At 34.5% G+C, this 23,601-nt stretch overlaps 1 long non-coding RNA gene and 1 other non-coding gene across 4 annotated transcripts; both read left to right on the plus strand.

Annotated features, from left to right (window-relative positions):
- Nucleotides 1-1,740: 1,740 nt before the first annotated feature.
- LOC112028811 (uncharacterized) lies at nucleotides 1,741-6,062 on the plus strand. 3 transcript variants are annotated; one of them, XR_010626134.1, is made up of 4 exons: nucleotides 1,750-2,597; nucleotides 2,727-2,765; nucleotides 5,055-5,693; nucleotides 5,793-6,062. It is a non-coding gene; the product is annotated as an uncharacterized LOC112028811 (long non-coding RNA). The 3 variants fall into 3 exon arrangements; XR_010626133.1 differs by having other exon boundaries at nucleotides 1,741-2,597; nucleotides 2,727-5,693; XR_010626132.1 differs by having other exon boundaries at nucleotides 1,741-2,597; nucleotides 2,730-5,693.
- A 13,761-nt stretch (nucleotides 6,063-19,823) lies between these two features.
- On the plus strand, nucleotides 19,824-20,495 carry LOC112005485 (uncharacterized). Its single transcript, XR_010626129.1, has 3 exons — nucleotides 19,824-19,956; nucleotides 20,043-20,135; nucleotides 20,234-20,495. It is a non-coding gene; the product is annotated as an uncharacterized LOC112005485 (transcript).
- Nucleotides 20,496-23,601: the final 3,106 nt, after the last annotated feature.

The following is a 23,601-nucleotide window of genomic DNA, read 5'->3' on the forward strand; positions in this document are numbered from 1 at the left end:
TTCCTAAGTGAGGACTCAATTAACAAATGAGCTTAATTTATTTTAATATTTTAATACCTGTCTATTTCAATTTACTATTTTATATTAGGGTTTGACTTACTTCTAATATTTGTTTTAACTGAACATTTTCTTTTGTTTTAAATATACAATACAAGTGGTAGTGAGTTTAATTTCCACATTTTATTTAATTAGTGAGTGATGTGTCCGTTTCTCATTAAAAAAAAAATCAGTTAAAAAAGCACTTGAGGTAAACTAAACTCTTCAAATTACAACTAATAATAATAAATCATCATCATTACTATTATTAAAAAGTTAAAATATTCAAATTGTTAATTTAGTGCATGGTTTAAAGGTTTCTAAATAAAAAAAATGCATTTAAAAAAAATAGGAAAAAGTTTCTCTGCAACCTGGGTTGGAGGATGTCTCTCCAATCTGTGACGTGTCCCTCTCTAATAATGACACCTGTTCCACCCCACTAAGACCCAAATTCAACATATAACTTCTGTTTACTCAAACGTTAGCCACTTTTTCAGCATCTTTGGTGGCTTTTTTTTCTTTTTTCTTTGTCCACGCCTTTTTAGTCTCTTTCTTTTATTTGAAAAATTCTCACTACCATCACCTATATCTCTTCACGGCAAACTTCAAACAGGGATAGGTAGCCACTAGAGATATAGTTTTCAATCTCACCACCATCACCTAAATGATCAGTCCTTTCTCCCTCTCCTTCAACGCAAATCGGTCACCGGATCTACTGTCATCAATGATCAATCCTCAAACTGGTTCTCACGTTTGTGACCCAACTCCAGTCCGACCCAAACACAAAAGCCACCCATTTGTTCTAAGGTTCGTGACCCAAATACAATTGCCACGCCCCTTTATCTTGCCAATTAGCTTCTCAAGAATCGTGGGTTTTAGGGTTTTTGATATGGATTCATGGTTTAATGCTCGAATTTTTGGATGGTTTTTTCAGATATGGGTTTGTGGGTTGCTCGTTTGGTGTGGTTATGGTGACTTTGGTGGTGGACTTTCTAGATCCATTGCCTTCGGCAGCCATAGGTCACTATCTTGATTGACACTCTGGAATTTGATTACTTTAAAAAAAGCCACCAGAGATGCTAAAAAAGTGGCTAATGTTTGAGTAAACAAGAGTTAGATGTTGAATTTGGGTTTTAGCAGGGTGGAACAGGTGTCATTATTAGAGAAGAACACGTCACAGATTGGAGAGACATCCTCCAACCCATGTTGCAGATAATTTTTTTCCAAAAAAATATATGTTTGTAATGGTGTTTATATATATATATATATATATATGTGGTGACTTTAAAAGAAGCTTCTTAATTCCTTGGAGTCCTAGGCCTTGTTTAGTATAGTAGTTTAACAATATGTTTTCAGTTTTAAATAATATTATACATATTTTTATATATTTTTTCATCTACACATATTTAAAAAAAATACAAATAACATTACTAAAATAACATTATCAAACATCAAATATGCCCTAGTATCTTCTTTTTCAGTTCTTGGTATTATTTTTCGCAATCATTCAAGCTAACTCCCGAGTCCCGCCTAAAACCATCGTCTTCATATGAAAAAAAAGAAAGAAAGAAAGAATTAAACGAAAAGTCATTTAATATTCAGTTTTACGCATTGTTGTACTGACTGGCGCGTGGATGGAAAATCCAATAAAGTCAGAAAAGTTCTATCAAAAAAATAAAATAAAATCAGAAAAGTAAAAAAAAAAAAAAAAAAACACGGAAAATGCAGCTGAATCCGTAACACTCACTCGGTAACAGTATCAAAATCAATACACGCCGAAACGATTGTACATCACACCTTTGCAATAACATTATTTATTTATTTTGATTTTAGCAGAGATTCTGAGTACAGGCATTTGTACTTTTCAGCAATTTTCTAATTCGCCTTTTTCACCATTTCGAACCCACACGCCGTGACTGAATCTGATCCCACTTCTATTATTAGGCGCAATATGTTTTTGCTTTTCAACTTTCATACTTTTCCCTCTTTCTCTTTCTTCTCCCACTTCTTCTTCTTTTCTCTTCCTTTCTCTGGCTCCTTTTGTCTGGACGCCACTCCTTCTCTCTATCGTTTTTTTTCTTTCTTCACCATTCATCCCTTCCCTCTCTTCTTTTTCTTTCTTCACCGGTTCTTTCTTTTCTCTTTTTTCTCACTTCTCTTTCGTATTTTCTCTCTCTCCATCTCCGTGGGCTTGGTGGATTTTGACTGTGGTGGTGATTGATTTTGGTTGTGGGTTTCTCGGATTTGGTGGTGCGACTGATTTTGGCCGTGGGTTTGGTGGTGGTGATTGATTTTGGGTGTGGGTTTTTTGGATTTTGGCTATGGTGGTTAAGTTTCAAGTAAAGTAGTAGTGGTGTGGTGGTAGTTTGAGTTTTGGGTGGCTGGTTCGTGTGGTGGTGGCAGTTTTGGGTGGCTTGCTTTGTATCTGAGAAGAGAGACAGACGAAGAGGAAGAGAGAGAAAGAGTCGAGGAATACATGAGGAGACGTAGAAAACGACACTGGTTGTGGCTTTGCTTGCTACAGTCAAGCACTTCTGCCACGTGCTGTGGCTGGACTGCTGGTATTTTATTTTTCATGCCATTGATATTCATCTCTGCCTTCAAGCTCTTTTTTAATTATTTATTTATATAAATCCATATTTTTTTCTTCGTATTATTTTTTGGTATTCTCTGAAAAATGAGATCTTTAGCAGGCATTGGGAACGGAAGGATCTCGAAAGATTTATTAAGTAAGTTGCTTGTTTTTATTCAATAAAAAAATATATGTATTTGTAAAAGAATCAAAATAGCATCTTTTCAAGTTGTTTTTTATTTTTATTTCATGATTTGGTTAGAGTAGTTATGTATTCTTAAAGATATGCTTTTAATGTGGTTGGGGACAATAATAAAATGGAAATTATGAGAATGTAACTATAGGAATATGTGATAAAATTAAATATGAAGTGCAAGTGATTTAAGTACACTCTATAAACTTTAGTGGAGAAAAAAAAAAAGGAAAGGAAAGAAAACAACCTTAACGTACACTTTTTTTTATTAGTTTTCCTCCCATAAGATTGTGGTTTATTTTTTTTAGATCCTACTACAAGATTATGTTGTTCTATGATGAATAGCTTTTTTGGACAGAATATGCATTTTTTGGACAGTATATTGTATAGCTAGTGAACAACATTTTGGATAGCTGAACTAGTATGTTTGGGTACAGCAGAGTTGATTTGGACATTTTCTCTGACATCATAGATGTCAATTTGGACAACTGATCAGACAATTTTGTAGCAAATTTTTAGAAAATTTTTGTAACTAAAGAAATTGCTCAAACATGATAGATTCAGTCTGTTTAAGCTGCCCCTTACTTAAACACTAGAGCTCCGTTTGGATTCGAATGTTTGCGTCTGTGTCTGGACCTATCTCACGTTTTTGGCTTCTTTTTATTTATTTATTTATTTAAACCAGCGTGGTATGCACTGTTCATTGGCAATGAACAGTATATTTAGGCCAATGAACAGTGCTAAACAGTAATAAACAGAATTTTTTTTTATTATTTTCAGTATTTAGCAAAATAAGCGGTTTTCAAATGTAATAGAGTTGGTTTGGATTGGCTTCTGCATTTCAGCCCCCTTTTGTTTTTTTACTAACCTGATGCCTTTAGCACTATTCAGCAAAATAGGCAGATCTCAAACAGACCCTTAAAATAATTAGCAATTTCAATGATTATTCAATGAAAATTTGATTTTTTGAAAATTTAGTTGTGTTTAATATAATTATGTTTAAAAAAACACACACAGCAACAACAACATCATCATCATCATCATCATTGTGGTTTTAAGATTATCTTGTATTTTCCTAAGGCATTCAAATCAATAACATGTTAAGATAGGGAGGTGCCAATTGCAAGGAAATTGGGTGTTGAGTGAAAATGAGAACAAGTAGATAAGGGGTGTATTATTTAAATTCCAATAAAAGTTACTTAAACATTTTCATACTCCTATAGTTTGCCCAAATTTGGATGAAAACATGATTTGACACTTATATTGAGTATAATAAAATGAACATTTCTTCATACTTGTTATATTTCTTCTTGTTTAAGCTCTCAAATAGAGGTGTTCATAGGTTGGGTTTGGTTGAGTTGAGGGTCAAATTGTCAACCAATGTGATTAGATTGAGTTTTGAACAATCACTAAACCTAAAAAGGATTTGTTAAAGATTACTTTCAAGTCGATGACTGGTTCTGTCAATATGATGCTAGAGGAGGTAGATCAATTAACTAGTGGCATCAACGTGGATCATATTTGCCATATCGAATAAAGATTGAGATTATGTGCGACTCATATTTTAGATCGAGATTAGGTGCAACTCATATTTGATGTGACACAAGTGTGATGGATGGATGATGCTAGTGAGAGGTGAGGATGGCAAAACAAAGGTCAATGATTCATCAAACCACTAGGTAGGTGGGATTCTACAATTTGAGGGTTGAAAGGTCCAAAAGCTAATAAAAACAAATTAGGTTCTAGGTTACAAAACCCAATTATGATTGTGTGTGTATGTATATATATTGATAATTCAATAGTTGCGATTTGGACAGAGGATTTGAATTATAGATATCTCAATAAAAAATATCATGAGGTGTTGATTGAATTACAAAATTATTAACAGTTATGATTGAGTATTCAGTGAAATTGTTTGTGATTAATAATGTTGACCAAAGTTAGATTTATAATTTTTTGAACAACTTTACTCATAAAGTAAGGAAATATATAAAGTGTATTTTAAGAGTAATGTTAAGAACATATCAATTATCACAAAAGCTAACGCGATTGGTTGTAGTTTGAAATAACATTACTTTCACATGGGAAATCGAAAAGTTGTACTTATACCTCTATTGTTTCCATGATTAGCAATAGTAGATGGGAAAACTGAAAAAAGCGAACAGTTCGAGTAAATGAAGAAAATATAGAAAAGGAAAAGGGCACAATTTCAAAATTGTCAAATTTTTTGAATCAAAGTGCTTTTACCTGTAGATATGCATATTATCGTCTAGACTTTGGCGCTTACATGTGGACATTCCAAATTGTCTTGGCAATGGCAAAAAAATAACCAAGGTTTTGCGGACCTCTCTGAAAACACTCTGTACAAATGCGGCTCTCTTCACAGGTACAATTGCACTCTGAAGCAGTTGAAGTGGCTAATAAGGAAGCATTTCGTGAAGTACCTGTGGGGGATGATGTTTCAGTTGGAGGTCTTGCAAAGGGTTGCTCAACTTCTGCACAAGTTGTTTAGGCATAATTTTTATATGCATCTTTGTTGTTACTTTTTTTAAGCATTCTCTTCAGTAGTGGTGTCTGGGATGAAGTTGTTGTGCTGTTCTTTTACTTTCTGTTATTTATTCTGATGCTTTATTATATGCAATGAGTTTCATTCAAATGTAAAATCAAATGTAAAGTCAGGGTCAGAGCTAGAAGTGAATGACCATAAGAGGCATTGTAGTTCATTGTGGCTGGACAATAAGGATAAGGCATCCAACATGAAGCATTGCAATAGTAATCAGTCACTTACTTTTAGAAGATGAAATCACTTGTTCTGATAAGAAAATTCCTGAGGATATGCTGTCTGTTCTTGTTGATAAAACCGTGGGATCTATTTTTGGCTCTTCTAGAGAGGTAAGGTGAAGTTGAAACTACTCCGTTATGAATCTTATAGTCTAGTTTTGCTGATTCAGTAATCTATTATTTATTCTCACTATTGTTTTTCATGGGTAGGTTGCTGGTGGTAATGGTGATCGATGCTTTAAAAATTAGAGAATTGAAATGAAAAAAATGTGAAGTAAAGTGCTCGATTAGCTTGATTTGGTTATCAAGGGGCATGCTTAACTATAAAGTTTAATGATACTGTTTTTTCACAATATGATATTAGTTGACATGTGTAAGAGTTGTATAGTATAATAAGTATTGTTCTCAGACCAAGAGATATTCTCAAGATCCAAATGTATGCTTTCACATATTCTCAAAAGAATTGGCCGAATTCTCTCCTCCTTTTTTTTTCTTTTTTTTTTCTTTTTTCTTTTTTGAGAAACTTGAATCCCCTTGGTACAGCTTTGATAATTGATCTGGGAATGATTATACTCCGAGCCGAAATTTTAGAATTATCGTTTGCAATTAAAACATTTACTTGGTCAGACTACTTCACTAGAATTAAACAATCTTGAAACACCACAGGTGCGAAACCAAAGATGAAATTGATCGTTCCTTCGACAATATTGTTCTTATAGAATTGTTTGCCACAGTAGGTGAAGAGAGCATCTTTATACTCAGTTGAACTTACATCAATAGAATGCAACATCAGTAGCAGCTACAGTGAGCGTCACTGCTTGGTCTTTTTCAGGTCTGGCATTATATCTGATTGTTAGATCATCCATTGTAAATCCCTCTCCCTGCACCGCTGAAAAGAATATCAAACACAATTATATATTTGCTAAAATCAGGAAGAGCGTTACTTAAGGAAATCATTTTCAACAGTATTATGTGTAAATGAACCAAACATATTATAAGTAATTAAAATAGTGATTTAATTAAGTAATATAAATAATCAACAATTTCACTGTTTCTTTTTAGGCAAATAACTCATGTTCTATATAGCTTTGGTTCCTGAGAAGCATATTCCCTATCTTGTCTTGTATTTATATTCAAGTAGTCAATTGTTCTTTAGTTTGTGAGGATTGGGTGTTTGTAGGAAGCTTGTGATATTGTAAATTGTGTTTATGAGCTATATTGTGCTTTTGTTTTTGCTAATTAGAGATATCATTAGTTGTTTTAAATGATCAAGTTAATCTAACCATTAAAAGATAAAATTTCTACTAATTTGAAATAGAATTTTGATGGCCAAGTTAATCAAGCTGTAGCCCTCGTGATCACTAACGTTGAAGTGGCGTTTTATAAATGTTCATTTAGCGGGTTTCAAGATACACTCTATGTTCCTGTTGTATGATAGTTCTTCCGCAATCGTATCATTGAGGGGACGATTGATTTTATCTTTGGCAAGGCAAGTACTGTGTTTTAGAATTGTCTAATTTTGGTGAAGTAGTCAACGCCCAGTCAAGTTAATGTTCTGACTGCAAATGGCAGTAGTGTGATGACAAATGACATGAATGAGAATCACTAGGGTATTGTCATAAACAAGTCACTGATTGGAGCTATGCCAACCGACACGCTTTGGCTTGAGAATTTGGTAAATTTGACTTACTTCAGTCGACCATGGAGTGACATAGCTGTGATAACGATCATTTATAGCTACCTAGGTGCAGGTTCAAGGTTAAGCATGTAGGTTAAATGAAAAGGACGTGAGCAAATCTTTTTGGAGCGGGTATTCAAGTATTTTTCCAATAAGTTTCCATGGAGTGTTTTGGGTCCAAGATTTGGGTTTCCAAATTTTACACATTTTGAGCAAAAAAACACTCACATTAGTAGATATTTACATGATTTTCTAAAAATTGTCTTAAAATTTTCATGAGTTACAGTAACTGTAAATATTTACACAGTTACTGTTGCTCGTTTATTCATTATTTTAGTATTTGTTTCTCTCTCCTCTCAACTCTCTTCTGCTCATTGCTCTCTATCAACCGTGTATAGTCTTCTCACTCTCACCTCTCTATCGTTTCATCTCTCCCTCAGTCCACTGATCTCACCCCAGTCCACCGATCAGTCCATCGATCTCACCAATCTCACTCACTGCTGATATGATCTCAACATGCAAACGACGCCGTGGTGGAGCTCAGAAATGCCGTGGCGAAGTTTAAATGGTATGATCTCACTCACACGAGACCCAAAAAGGACACCGTGGCGGAGCTCTTAGGGACATTATGTGTGGGTTTTGTTGGGTATTGATTTGTGGGGTATTGATTGGGTTGATGGTGGGTTTTAATGGTTATTGATCCATGGGTATTGATCGGGTTGATGGTGGCTGGGATTTTGATGGGTGGGTTGAAAATTTTGATGGGTGGGTTTTGATCTTGATTAGCTTGTTTTTTCTGGTTCATTGGTGGGTTTTGATGGTCTTGCCGCCGATTGGGTGGGTGATGATTTGGCTTGACTGGGTTTCGGGTTGGGTGGGTGATTAATGGGTTTGGGATTGAATGGGTTTGGGATTTAGTGGGTTGGTTTTTCTTAATGATGCTAGTTGGGTGGTGATGATGGTGGCTACGTGTGGAGTGATCATTGGTAGTGATGGACTATGGGTCTGTGAGAAAGAGGGGCAGTGAGGAAGTGAATTATAAAAATTGTAAAATAATGAATATTTTATTGAATAAATGTGTAGAATAGATAAACTGATATGTGTGTTTTGTAAAAATAAGCATATAAAATAGAAAAAGTAAGCAGCAGTTTTCGGTGAGTGTGGCGCGTGCGAATAGTTCTCCAGCGCGTGGAGGAGTTGCCAGAAATGCTAGCGGTGCGTGTCTTTGTTTCGGCTGCCGGGCTTCTCGGGTTTTGTATATCGGAGTGTTACGAGGCTGACAAGGCGGCGCATGTACCATAATCTCGTCTGAATCCGAAAGCTTCAGCGGCGCGTGGGAGGAGCAACTTGAGGCTTTGTCAGTGCATGGAGGTGCGTGCAGCGGCCGTTAGATTCCAGGTTCTTGGGTTTTGGTCGCAGTATGTCGTGGAGTGCTTCTGTCTTGTTGGTTTCATCAGGCGAAGAATTGATTTGCACAAATCCGAGATTGATGTCACGGGTTTGCTTGAGTTTGTGGATCTTGGACACAGCATTGAGCCATGGTGGCTGAGAGATGCCGTGGTGTCTAGATGTAGCAGACAAGCATGTGTGACTTCTGATGGTGGTGTGCACGTGAGAATCTTCTTTGCATGCTAGAGATGTTTGTTTGATGCCAAGAACGAAGTTTGGCTCTGATATCATGTTAAATATTAGCTCTGATACCATGTTAAATATATTATTATTAGCAAACGATGTGTTATACCATGTTGTGTATGCTAGAGTAGATGCGGAAGGAGAAAGCATAGAATAGGAACATTGAGAACACAAGAGTTATGTGGTTCAGCCTTGTTGGCCTAACGAAGGAATCCCTTAAGGGCTACATCTTTATTGTGTAAGAGTGTAGTACAATAACCTGTATTACAATAACCCTAAATGAGTATATATAGGCGACTAAACCCTAGACTACTAGTATAAGCAGAAGTGGACTTGTGCCTATTACATTGGGCTAATATGATTAATATATATCTCTAACACAATGCACATTTATTTATGAATGTGCACTATAGCAAGAAGCTAAAAAAATTTAGGTATGTTTCTATTGTTGCAGCAAGTATTTTAATGTTTTGATAGAACTAAAATAGCTATATAATTATTTAACTTCACTGCCGTAAGTGCTATAACAAAGAGATAGATATTGCTCAGTCATGCATGCACGCCACACTGAGAAAACTTTAATGCCTATGAAGCTGCACATGATGCCTATGAATCTTTTGCAACTGTGACACGCCTTGTCTTTTGTATCGGCCATGACTTTCTTTGCAGATGTGTTCACGTGTAACAGTGTAAGAGTGACTTGTTACGGATGAATGATGGCCCAACCCCAACACAATCACAAATTGGTCAATCATATTCAAAACACATGTAAGTCCATGCCAAAGAGGCAGAGATAATAAAAGCGTGAAGAAAGTCATAATTGTCCATGTCTTTACTTTTTACTGTGTAGTGTTTCAGTTTCACGTAACACGCCTCCCATTTGCAATCTCTTCCAAAATGAAAAACTTAGCAATCTCTTCCAAAATGAAAAACTTATTATGAACAGTTTACACAGATGTGGTGCTGACAGACTTGAGAGAGAATAAAATATATGATTTTATTTTTGTTATGTTAACTACAAAATTATCTATTTTAAAAATGATATTATATTAATATTTATTGTCTTTTTACAAGGATGCAGTTGCTTTAAAATATTTGTTAATAAATTATTATTTTTAAAAATTTAATATTATTTTTATGAAAAATATAAAAAAAATATTTAATAATTAAATAATTTTTTTCATAACAAAATTTTAAAAATAATTTCTAAACTATCATCCATTATTTAAGGGATGAATCTTCACAACATTTGTATTATTAATAATTTATTATTATTATTATATAAACCACTGGACCTCCAATGCTTCATTTCACTGTCTCTCACTCGGCCACTCCCACCTACGCCTCTTGATTTCATTCGACTCCCACCTATGCCAATATTGTACCTTACCTGCTCATTAACTTTTGTTGCCCTATTCTCTCTCATCCTATCTCGCCCATTCTCTTGCTTGCTCATCTCCGCCAGTCTTGTGAAGTTAGATTTGTGAAGATGTACTAGAAATTAGGGGTGTACAGAAAACCCACCGACCCGCCAAACCCGACCCGACCCACCGGGTTGGGTCGGTTTTTAGGCCTTGGTGGGTTGGGTTGGGTTGGGTTACAAATTTTTTTTTTATAGCGGGTTGGGTTGGGTTTTGGTCTTAAAATTACAAACCCGCCAAACCCGACCCGACCCACCGATCCACCCATATTTAATATATATTTAAAATATATTATAATTTTAAAATAACCAGCTCTTCCTATCCTATATAAAAGCCAATTAGTTCACACAAACTCTAGTAAATTACAATTGTTGTTTAGTTATTGGTGTTGTTTGCTCTTAAGGAATTACATCGATACTAATCTTTGGGTTTTTTTAATATATTAATATTTATATTTTTTTTTCTACTCAATTTAATAATAATAAAAAAAAAATTTCAAACCCATGGGTTCAACCGACCCATGTGGGTTGGGTTGGGTTGAGTTGGATTTATGTGATGGGTTGGGTTGGGTCGAATTTTTTTTGACCCACCATGGTGGGTCGGGTCAAAAAATTCCCTAAATCCGACCCAACCCGACCCATGCACACCCCTATTGGAAATACACGAGAAGAAGACGTAGAAAAAGACATCATTGCTAAAATGGTATTTTTCCATGACATTGATATTCATCTCTTCCTTCAAGTGTTTTATTTGAAGCCATATTCTGTTTTTATTTTTTTTTTATATAATAATTTTCTCTCTATTTGTTTGTTCTAATCAGTGTGATCTTTTGCAGGAATTTGGAATGGAAGGTCTAGGAAAGATTTACAAGTAAGTTGACATATTATTATTTAATTAGAAAAAATGTAATTGACTAATTTGTTTATATCGGAAAAAAACATATTTAAATATTTTTAATTTTTAATTATTGTTGCAAAAAAAAAAAAAATAATTATTGTATTATGCCCTCTAATAATTAAATCAACAATTTCATTTCGTAATATGAAGCATAAACAATTTTATTGATTTAATGATTTTTATGCCAATAACACATGTTCCATATAGCTTCGGTTTCTTAGAAGCATATTCCCTTGGCTTGTGCTTGTATTTAAGTAGTCAATTGTTCTTTGAGGATTGGGCGTTTGTAGTTAGCTTGTGATGCTGTTAATTGTGTTTGTAGGTAGCTTGTGATACTATTAGACTAGTTATGTATCCCCTAAAATATGCTTGGAGACAATAATAAAATGGAAATCATGAGAATGTAACTTTAGGAAAATGTGATAAAATTAAATATGGAGTGCAGTTGATGAGTTAAGTATACTTTATAACCTTTAGAGGAGAAAAAAGAAAGAAAGAAAATAACCTTAACGTATACTTTTGTTTATTGTTTTTCTTCCCATAAGATTGTGGTTAACTTTTTTACGACCCTACTACAAGATTATGAGCTATGATGAATAGCTTTTTTGGATAGTATGTGCATTTTTTGGACAGTATGTTGCATAGTTAGTGGACAACATTTTGGATAGAATTTTGGATAGCTAGACTAGTATTTTTGGGTATATCATATTTGATTTGGACATTTTCTCTAACAGCATAGCTGTCAATTTGGACAATTGATTACACAACTTTGTAGAAACTCTTTAGAAATTTTTTCGTAACTAATGAAATTGCTCAAACATGATAGATTCTGTGTATGTTTAACCTGCCTCTTACTTAAACACTAAGCATATGTGCAAATGATGAGTTTTTTTTAATGGAATGATACATTTTATTTCTATGTAATAGTTTTTATATGTGGATGGTATGGTTATTCAAATTGAAAGATAGTTTTGAAAGATATAGTCAAGTTTAATTATGAATAGTTTATATGAGCATTCCATTCGGGAATACACATCACTAGTGTGAAAATTGAACCCATCACCCCGTAATCCAATCCATCTATGCAAAATCAAGCCAATTAAATGCATATTATGAAACAACTTGAAGTGTATTTTGTGAACAATGAATGTGTATTTTATGGAGATGAATGTGTATTTTGAAGTGAATGTAACAGTTAGGCTCCGTTTGTTTTGGCTTCAAACTATTTCAGGAAATGATTTTACACCTGAGCTGTGTGTTTGGCTGTGCATGGAAAATTGCATTTTCCGAAAAACCATTAACTTTGACCGTAAAAAGATGGCTTTGACCCAGAAATGATTTTACATTTCCATTTTAACTTCAAATCATTTCCAAACCAAGCCTCATACGCAGAGAGAGAGAGAGAGAGAGAGAGAGAGAGAGAGAGAGAGAGAGAGAGAGAGAGAGAGAAACGGTGAACAAACCAAACTGAGCCCTGATCCACCACCACAGACCAAGCTCCAGTCTGACCACCATAGACCGACCCTCCATAGTCCGACCACCACAACCCAAGCTCCGATCCACCCACGATGAGTAATCTACACTCTGATTCACCCTACACTCCGATCCACCCTCCATATCAGTTTGATCCACTCTTCAATCTGATCCACCCTTTATCTCCAATTCGAGCTCCAATCCACCCTCCACTTTACCCCGACCACCTCACCTTCGGTCCATACACCTCCGACCCACCCTCTACAAAAGCCAATCCACACCCCCTCAAACCCATAAACAACCCATCCTCTGACCCACCCTCTCGGATCCGATCTATATATATATATATATATATTTTTATATATAATTATTTATTTAAATAATTATTTAGATTGGATAATTATTTATTTATTTATTTACTTTTTTTAATTATCCATTTTTATTTAATTATTGATTTAAGAATATAATTTATGCTGGTGTTACAATTATACAAAAATGCAATATGATTTGTTGGTGTAAATATTGATTGTGATGGTATTACGTTGTGTAAATATTGTTTGTGTAATGCAATGTTATACAGAACATATTGATTTGTTGATGTTATATTGATTATGTAAAGTTGATGTTATATTGTTACAGTTATACAGAGCATATAATGCAATGTGATTTGTTGGTGTCAATATTGATTGTGTAAAGTTGTATTATGTTGTGAACGTTGTTGATGTTATAGTTATACAGAAATAGAATGCAATGTGATTTGTTGGTGTAAATTTTGATTGTGTAAAGTTGTGTTATGTGGTGTACGTTGTTGATGTTACAATTATATACAAAAATATATGTGTGTAAATATTTTGGTACTCGTTATCAATATGGTTTGGATGTTTTATGTTTGTGGTTGTTTTATTTACTGTGTAATCAATAGCATGCTTGTTTACATACCTCTTAAACCATAGTGTTTGTGATTTTTTAGATGAAGAAAAAAAACCAAAGCCGCAATTCTTGCCTCAGTTGCATCTATCCTCCTTGTGGGGGCTGCATTGTTAAGGAAATTGTGGCTTAGATGTAGACGACTGCCTAAGGCACCTTATGTTAATCATACAGTAGAGAGAGAGGAATACATAAATAGTAGTCTACAAGAAAGTAAGAGACACTGTGTGAATCAAATTAGGATGAAGCCTATAACTTTCCACCACTTATGTCACATCCTCACTGGGGGGAGCACGTACGCCTGACTATTCACATGTCTGTTACGGAGCAAGTGTTCATTTTCTTACACATTATTGGTCATAATGTGAGGTTCCATGTAGTGGGTAGTTGGATCTATAGATCAACTGAGACTGTTCATAGATACTTCAAGATCGTCCTTAAAGGAGTCCTGAAATTATATAGAGCTCTAATAAGACTGCGTAGCGAAGATATACCCCCAAAGATAAGGAATAGCAGAAGGTTCTACCCATATTTCAAGGTAAATATTGCGACTTGTGTATTTTTGTAAATTGTGAAGATTTGTGTAATTTTAAACCATTATGTGTGTCGAAAATTAGGATTGTGTTGGAGTAATAGATGGTACACATGTTTGTGCATCTGTGCCACCTAAAATACAAGGAAGAATTTGTGGTCGCAAAGATGGAACCACACAAAACGTGTTAGCTGCCATTAGTTTTGACTTAAAGTTTACTTATGTATTGGCTGGATGAGAAGGGAGTGCACATGATTCACGTGTGCTAAATTATTCATTTGCTAGGCCAGGGGGATTTTCAATTCCCAAAAATATTATAGGATTACTTCACCTTTTTGGTTTATTAGTTTATTAAATATTGTGCGTTTTCCTAAGCATAATAGTGATTTGGTTTTATTTTTGAATATATGTAGGTAAATATTGCTGGGTATGTAATAAAAATGGAATATTGTCACCTTATCGGAGTGTGCAATATCACTTGAAAGAGTTTAGTGATTGTCCTCCTGAGAATGAGCAAGAATTGTTCAACCTCCGACACTCTTCATTGAGAACTACCATTGAACGAGGGTTTGGAGTGTTGAAAAAACGTTTTCAAGTGTTGGATGCAGAACCATTTTGGTCTTTTGAAACCCAAGTGAAAGTAGTGTTAGCATGTTATGTGGTTCATAATCACATTATAGGGGTCGAACTAAATGACCACATTATGGAAGATGCAATAAACCAAGTAGAGTCTAGTGACCCCCAACAAGAAACACAATCACGTCGGGAGTCCATTGAAGACAGTGGACTGTGGAATGCTAAGAGAGATGAGATATGCCAAGCTATGTGGTCTGATTATACCAGGAGTGGAGAGTAGTACTTTATTTAGATTTCTATGATTGTAATATGTATTTTTTTTTTTTTGGTAAAGACAATGTATTTACTATAGACTTCTGGTGGTGTAATGAAAAAGTATTTTCAGCATTACATTGTTATTTGATGGTATTACATTGTCATTTCCAATGTTAGCATGTTTCATTCTGTTGTGCACATCTATAAGCGTGGTTGTATGTGTGTTTGATTTGTTATTCATATTCCGAGCGTAATTACTAAATGCTACTCTCATTTTTAAATGCTACTCTCACTATACAATTTCCATATGTAGTAATGTCAAAGGACAAAGAGAAGGTGAGCAGCAGCAAGTAGTTTAGGTGGTTGCTGCCCATGCACTCAACAATGCTTAGGATACTTGCGCAGGACGCTGTAAAGGGCAACAAGCCGTCTAGCACTTTCAAGGCAGGCTCCTTTGCTCTTGTAGCGAAGGAGATAATTGCCCAATTTAGGGTTGAGTGTCACCCCTCTTATGTTGACAATCGGATGTGGACTCTAAGGACCATGTGGTCCACTATTTAGACTATTAGAAAGAAGAGTCGCTTTGGCTAGGATGATAACCTAAAAATGATAACATGCGACGCAAAGACATACCAAGAAGAAGTCATGGTATGGCTTCCAACTAGATTTTCTTAATATAAATGATAATATATGTTTTTGCCTTTTATATGAAATTTATAGTGTCATTCTTTTAGGATTCCATTGCTTTTATAAGGTTTTTCAAATATAACTTTCATGTGCGGATCTATTGTAAAATCTGGTCTAGCATTTGTACATTGTATTTTTTGTTGTACTTATCTTCAAAATCATAGGTTATGTCTCCTGTTCCCTAACAAATTTTTTTGTTTATCATTGACCTAAATCATTTAATGGCATCTATATTGAATTGAATATTGAATTTATGAGTGAAGTGATTATTGCATTATTATTATACGTTCCTTTCTCCCTTACAGGCGCATCGAAAGCATGTGAAGTATCTAAACAAAAAAATTGAGATATATGATGAATTAGCTATTGTTGTAGGGAAAGACACAACCACAAGTGGCTTTTCTAAGTCCTATGTGGATATTGAGAATGAGCCAGACAATGGGGACAGTGTTGAGTTTGTTGCAGACAATGTGGAGGAAGGTGTGGTCGAGAAATGGAAGAATGCAATCGTGTCATCCACCACTAGGTCAGCAATTTCCAAGTCTTGCAAAAGAGGGCGTGCACCTTCTAATGCTAATGATAGTGTGCTGACTGATCTGTCTGATCAGTTGAAGGAAATAGCTATGGCTCTAAAAGAAATCAACCGGGGCCCAGTGGATTACACAGCTTTACAATGAGGTCATGGCTATGATGACAGATGGATATAGCAAAGACATGCTCGCAACTACGTTTGACCATCTTTGTAAAAATGAGAAGGCAGCACGGGGATTTCTAGCCAAGAATGCTAGGCCGAGAAAGCTGTGGTTGGATGATTTTTTTTTCTCACAACTTTGACTTGTCTGTTTCATGTTGACTGTGACGATAGCTTTAGAAATTAACTTTTGTTGTAGTACTAATATTGACCTATTATTATATTATATATGTAGTCTTTTATATTATTGGGACGACACAATTGCCCAAATTATGTATTTGTACTGTTCAGATACCATGAGTAAGTATCATTTTTGTACACCATGGAGGTGTAATGCCAATGGTGAACGATTGATGTGGTTATTTTTATATAAATATTATGAGTATATTTAAATGATTATTTTTTATTTTGAAGTGGATGATTATTTTTGTACTGTTACAGATATGTCTAGGCAATGCAGGTGCTTAAATTTAGATGATTATTTTTTATGTTGAAGTGGATGATTAATTTTGTACTGTTACAGGTTTATCTAGATAATGCAGGTGCTTGAATTTGTAAGGCATTTCATATTTTCCGTAAAATGATCCACAAACCAAACATGGGAATTGATTTTCCGTAAAAAACAAATTCCATTTTTCGTAAAATGTTTGACCGAACCAAACATGGGAATTGATTTTCCGTAAAACAGAAAGCATTTTCCATAAAATGTTTGAACGAACCAAACACCGGAATTGATTTTCCGTAAAACAAATTCCGAGACAATCGAACAACTTGAATACATTTTCCTTTCCCGAAAATAGCATTTTTGGAAAATATTTATTTTTCAAAAAATATTTTACATGAACCAAACACAGAAAGTTAAAAGTCGACAAAAGTACAGCATATATTAACTGGAGTTAAACTCGTAAATTTTTTTGCAATCAAATAAGAAACTTATATTTGAATCTTAACTACATCAAAAACAAATTAGTGTTTTGATTTAATGATTTAATGAAGCATATATCATAATTACCTAACAAAAATCACTTTAAAAAACTATACATAAACTGATGAACTAATGGAACTAAGTTAACTCAAATGCATTAATAGTACCCCATAATTAATAAAATCCCAATCAGGATGCGATTGTAGATTGTCAAACAATTCAACTTGCACTAGAATCTTTAAGTAGTGCGTTTCGGGTTGGATCTAAATTTAATGATTTATACTTTATCTTTTTGAAATTTTCATGATATATCATATATTATCATTGTTATATGTTGGAACACATCATTACTGCTGATGATTTTTCACTTTATTATTTTTTTATATAAAAAGAATCTTATGGTTTTTTTTATTTAACTTACAATCCAATTTGAAAGACTATCTTTTCAATCCTACATAAGATCTCAATTTGAAAACCATGCTAATACCACATATCTAATCAGAAAATAATAACTTAAGGTTTAAAATTGCGAATAATGTTTTGTTTTACTTTACTCTTAAGTATTTACTTCTCTTTCCAATGTGCTTGTGAATAATGTTATACCAAACAAAAACAAAACATAAAATTTTAAAAAATAAAAAATAAAAACCATTTTTACAACTTGCTAAGTAGATAAATAATAATTAGAATAATATAATTTTTTACATGAACCCACTATAGACATTATTTTTATTATAGGACAAAACTTAAATACAATACTTTAGATGCTATTTTTTAGGTTCCTCTCTTAAAATTCAGCCATGTAGCTACTTAACTAAAAAATACACTTTCATCTCATGACAAAAAATCCACATGGCAGAATCTTCAGAGGGGAACCTAAAAAATAGTACCTAAATATTGTACTTAAGTCATAATTTAGTAATGTTTATTGCATAATTTAAAAGAGAGATTTAGGGTTCAATTCACTATAGGTGAAAGACTTATAGAATGAGGGATTCTTCTTTTTTTTCTTTTTTCTTTTTTTCTTTTGAGAAAGACACAAGACTGAAACACACGAACACAGGGGAGTGGGAACTCGGGTTTAATATCACACAACATACAAAAGCTGGTAACTCTTGAATGCTGTGTAAAGGCTTTAAACCCATTAGGAGACACACACCTGGGCGATGTGGGACAAACCTACTTGATTGCTTTTTTTTAGAAAGACACAAGACTAAAACACACACACTCAAGGAAGTGGGATTCTTCTATAACATGTTTTTGAAAGAAAAAAATTAATAATAATAATAATTGTAGGGTGATTGGGCCTAGGAATCCATCATTTGTTTGTGTTATGGGTCTGTGTCCAATTCGAGGACAAGGGGCTATCTGAGGAGAAGAAATCTTTATTAGAAAGGACTGTTAAGAAATAGAAGTTAGTTTTGACCATAATGGCCCAAGAGGGTGGGCCGAGGATAAATATATCCTCGACTAACCAATGCTGAGGTCCAAAAAGGTTGTCTATCACTCAGGATGATGTTCCAAGAAGTCTCGTCGGTGTTGATAAGCCTTGTAAGAGTGGTGAACGTACAGGGCAATGCCCTAAAATATCTAAAGTGGCTGCTACCTCCGCATTAAATACACTGCAGTTAACACCCTGACTGCATTAATGTGGAGGTGATACCTAAACAATAGATTTCAACCTTACAGCTACTACATGATGACTTATGGAAGGGGATGATGGGACAAGTATCCACACCAACCATCTAGCATGCACATGAAAGGTGGAAATGAAAAGGAAGAGGGTATAAATAAAGAAGGGAGCAACAAGATTAAGGAGAGGGAATTGAAGAAAGAAACACTGTAGCCTTTAGGAACTAAGTTTGTAACCGAATTTGAGAGAAATATATAAGAACAGACATCCTCAAACTTTGCCGAGGACGATTTTTCTTCAACACAAGTCTTCTTCTTTTCATTCTCTTATCATCTGATTTCATTCCAGCGTTTGTTTGATTAACTAAAACTCAGTTTTCCAACTCGTTCTCTATAAATTTATTGTTTTGAATTTTTTGAGTCTAACTCCATCCACGTAATGAGCTAGGAGTTCAAATCTGGTCCTTACAATAATAATAATAAAAAGTGTATAGTAACTTATAAGTCATAACCATAAAAGATAAAAATACACTTGCACGGTCATTTTGGCTACACGACAAATTCGACAATCTTTATGTATGGATTAGTTCGGCACAATTTTGGCAGATTTGATGTATGGGCTGTGGAGTATTGGACAGGTTAGTTGATATTTGGTGATGATGACTGGCTTGGGGACCGGGGGTCTTTGTGTAGCCATGCACGCGAGAATGGTGGGGGTAATGGGATAGTGGGTTTTGGGATCAAATATGCCAGACGTGGTACGTGTATTGGTGGGTTTTCGCCATAGCATAAAAAATAAAAATAAAAGTCATGATTCGTCTCAGTTTTTTTTTTTTTTTTTTTATGGTCTGGAATCTGTGAGTGTTTTCATAATCAGTGATAATTTTCTGGTTCAAATTCGTAGAAATAATCGAATATTTGTTATTCTATTTGAAAATATTTTGAATGTTTATTCGTCGAATTTTAGGACAAAGCTCCCTATGTGGCTAAGGCAGAGAAGAGGAAGACTGAGTACAATAAGACCATGCAGGCTTACAATAAGAAATTGGTAATTATAGCTTGTGATTTTGTTAATTAATCATTGGAATTAGTTCATTTTTATTGTGAAATAATTGTTCAATTGTGATTTAATAGGCTGAGGGAGGAAATGGAAACGATGAGGAAGAGTCCGACAAGTCCAAGTCTGAAGTGCACGATGATGAGGATGAAGAGGACGAGAGCGGCGAGGTTGATTTCGATATTTGAATTTCATTCTTCCAAGTTCAATTTTGACAGTTTATGTATATATTTTGAAACTGACTGAGTTTGTTTGTTTGTGTATGTAGGATGAAGATGATGATGAGTAGATTTGACTTGCACGGAGGGAAGAGAGCAATTGGTGTAGTAGTTATTGTTGCTTAGGACTTTGCATTTCAAATTTGACTCTCTTTTGTCTTCGATAAATAGCTGCTTTTTTATTTTGCTTTAATGGTAGGAAGGAATTAGAATTAGAGAAAAAAGAATGGGGGATTGTTTTCAGGTTCTGCCTGATTTCCAATATGGTTCTGTACCTAATATTTTCAATGCTCAATCATTTAGTTTGACATTTGCCCTATGCTTCTTTAATCATTGCTCTTCATTTCTCGCTTTTAAGTTGTCTTATGGAGTAGTGTGTAATTTTGGTTCACTGAATTACCTTGAGGAATTAAAGTCTTGGGGGTTGGCCTCGATTGGAAACTTCTCTGGTGTGGTAAAAACTTGGGGCATTATTATTGCGCTATGGGAATGTTTATACTTTTGAGATGTTGACTTTGGATATGGGCCTTTTTTAGCTGAATTCGTTTTGTATGGGGTAGTTATAACTTTTAGATACTGCTCAACGTCCCTTTTGTTGTGGCTGATGTCGATTTGTTTGACTTCGTGCTCTCTTCTCCCTGCCCCAGGAGGGCCCTCTCTTGTTACAATTATCATAGTGGAACTCTGTTGTCAAACTTTTGCCCAATGATTTCGTATGAATTTTAGCCTGAAAGTCTTGGTTTATCGTTTTTTCCATCGTCAGTGTATAAAATCTTTCGTCTCCTTTCCTGTGGCAATTGGTTCATCTAATATTTTGTTCAGTTTGTTAGGAAATGTCAAATGGTTCCTCCCCCAACTCCTTTTGGCTTTAGTGAATAGTAATGAGTAAGGATGGATTAATCTATTCGGAATTTGATTCGGTCAACGTTCTGGAACGTAACGATATTTGTTAAATTCGGTCTGAGAATGTGTTTTTTGAGTTTGTTGATTTTAACTTTCAAGAGGCATAAATTCCATTTCCACCTCTTTTTTTGGGGAAAGGGTGCATTACGTACAAAAACTATAAATCAAGTGGAAGTGCAACAAAGGTTGAGGTTCGATACAAATGTAAATTAAAAGTAAGGTGATAGTTACTTTACAAGTATAAGTGTTTATGGGGCATAAAGAGTAAGGTTTGGGGTTCAAGTCTTTTGAATGGAGATTTATACATATTTTGATTAAGCTAAAATTTCTATCTTTTATAAATAATAAAAAAAAGTTGGCTTTTATCGTTTTGATGGGTAGACTAAAACGTGATGGTGAAAATAATGTTGTGGTTCGGCATTTTTATTAATTTATTCGATGAAAGGTCAGGTGTCTTATATAATTTGCTAGGGGATGATAACATATATGGAAGAAAGTTTGAGCGAGGATAAGAATAGTCGGAATATTTTTGAAATCCCTTCTATTTTTAGTATTGTTTTCACTTTTCACTAATGAAGAGTCATAACATGAAGGATGGTGTTACTCTCAAGGGTCATCGAAGATGAATCATGCAGTCCAAATAATGTATAATATCCTATCGTGAAACAAAACATTATTTTTTGAGGATGGAATAAAGTACATGCATCATGCTACGGTGTGATCTTTATTTACTTAACTGAGACGAATAATAAACCAAAACAGCCTTAATATTTTTTTAGTGAATTAACTAAATTACTACTATCTCAACTGATATATGATTTTAGGTCTTTGATTGACTATGTTACTTCTTTTTTTTAATTGGTTCAACTATTTTGTTTTTGTTGTTTCTGTTGATTGGAGCACTTAATTGTTTTGTTGTTTCTGTTGTTGTTGTTTAGCTCTGAAGGGGGTAGATGGCGGCCGTGTGATGGCAAATGGCAAGAATGTGGATGTCAAATCTTTCGAAAGCAGACATTTAGGGTATTCAGTATCAAAAACTTTCTTGGGGTGTTTGAGTCCAAGATTCAGGGTTCGAATGATTTAGACATTTAGTTGGGTTTATATATTTATGAAAGTTTTTAATAGAGTGGATGCAGAGCAAATCTTTTAGAAGCAGACATTCAAGTATTCAGTCCTAGAAATTTCCTTGGAATGTATTGGGTCCAAAATTCAGGGTTTTCGAATGATTTAGACATTTAGGGACAAAATTGGGAAATGCCCCATTTGGGTAAAAATAGCAGCATAATGCCCTTTTCTCCAAACTATATAGGGAAATGCCCCTCTTTTATAACTCGATTTTCTCAAAATCGAGTTATAAAAAAAAAAAATTCTGGAGCCCTATAGCGGCGTTTTTAAGGACCTATAGTGACATTTTCAGGATCTATAGTGACGTTTTGTAACTTGATTTTCATAAAATCGAGTTATAGGCAATTTTTTTAATTTTTTTTACCTATAACTCGATTTCTTATAAATCGAGTTAAAAAACGCCACTATAGATCCTAAAAACATCACTATAGGCTCCTAAAAAACGCCGCTATAGGGCCTAACTCGATTTTGAGAAAATCGAGTTACAAAGAGGGGCATTTCCCTATATAGTTTGGAGAAAAGGGCATTATGCTGCTATTTTTACCCAAATGGGGCATTTCCCAATTTTGTCCAGACATTTAGTGTACTCAAATAGCATCATTTTTTTAAATGAAATTATTAAGTTATTATAAAAAAAAAAAGTTCAATTTGTAAGCTTTAGATATATTTGCTCTCACGTCACTCCTGGTTTTAGAAGGTGTTCGACGCACTTGGGCATTGTCTTTTGTTGTATTTCCTCGCAATTATGTTGTGCGCGAGTGCTGTCTTGTCTAACCTTGCTAAATTAATTTGATGCAAAGTTATTTCAAAATATTTCTTGTAAAGTATTGGAACATTAATAATTTTTTGTCTATCCGATTAAACAAAATTTATGAGTTGCATGTGAAATGTTTTGGAAGAATGACATAGTGTGCTGAATTTCTAATTGTTTTTAACTGCTTAATTTTCCATGTTATAAGGAGCTTTGTTTACCACCTTGCAACCTCATCCAAGCTATAAAGAGCTTTGTTTACCACCTTCCGAAATCATCCAAACTCCACATCGTCATTGCTAATCTTGTTTTTGCTGCTACTTGGAGTGGAATCTTCTAGCTTATTACCGCTATTACCTAACCATCCTCATCCCCATTATGACTCCGATTCTGGATTCTTTTGTTTCCTTAAAGATTACCCCATTAAAACTCACCGTGTAATTATTTCGGTCAAGTGGTTTCATTTAATCCTCTAACCCAAATCTTTGTCTACTGGTAGTCGTTCCTTCTCCCTGGTGAATTCTTGGGCTCTCTCCAGTGACGATGACTGGTGGTGGCTTTTTTCCGAGTTTCTCCCATGTCAAATGGATCAAGTTATTCTCTTATTAATCTATTATTAATTTAGGATCCAGAGAAATT

This window comes from Quercus suber, unplaced genomic scaffold, assembly GCF_002906115.3.
Source record: "Quercus suber isolate HL8 unplaced genomic scaffold, Cork oak 2.0 scaffold_699, whole genome shotgun sequence".
NCBI lineage: Eukaryota > Viridiplantae > Streptophyta > Magnoliopsida > Fagales > Fagaceae > Quercus > Quercus suber.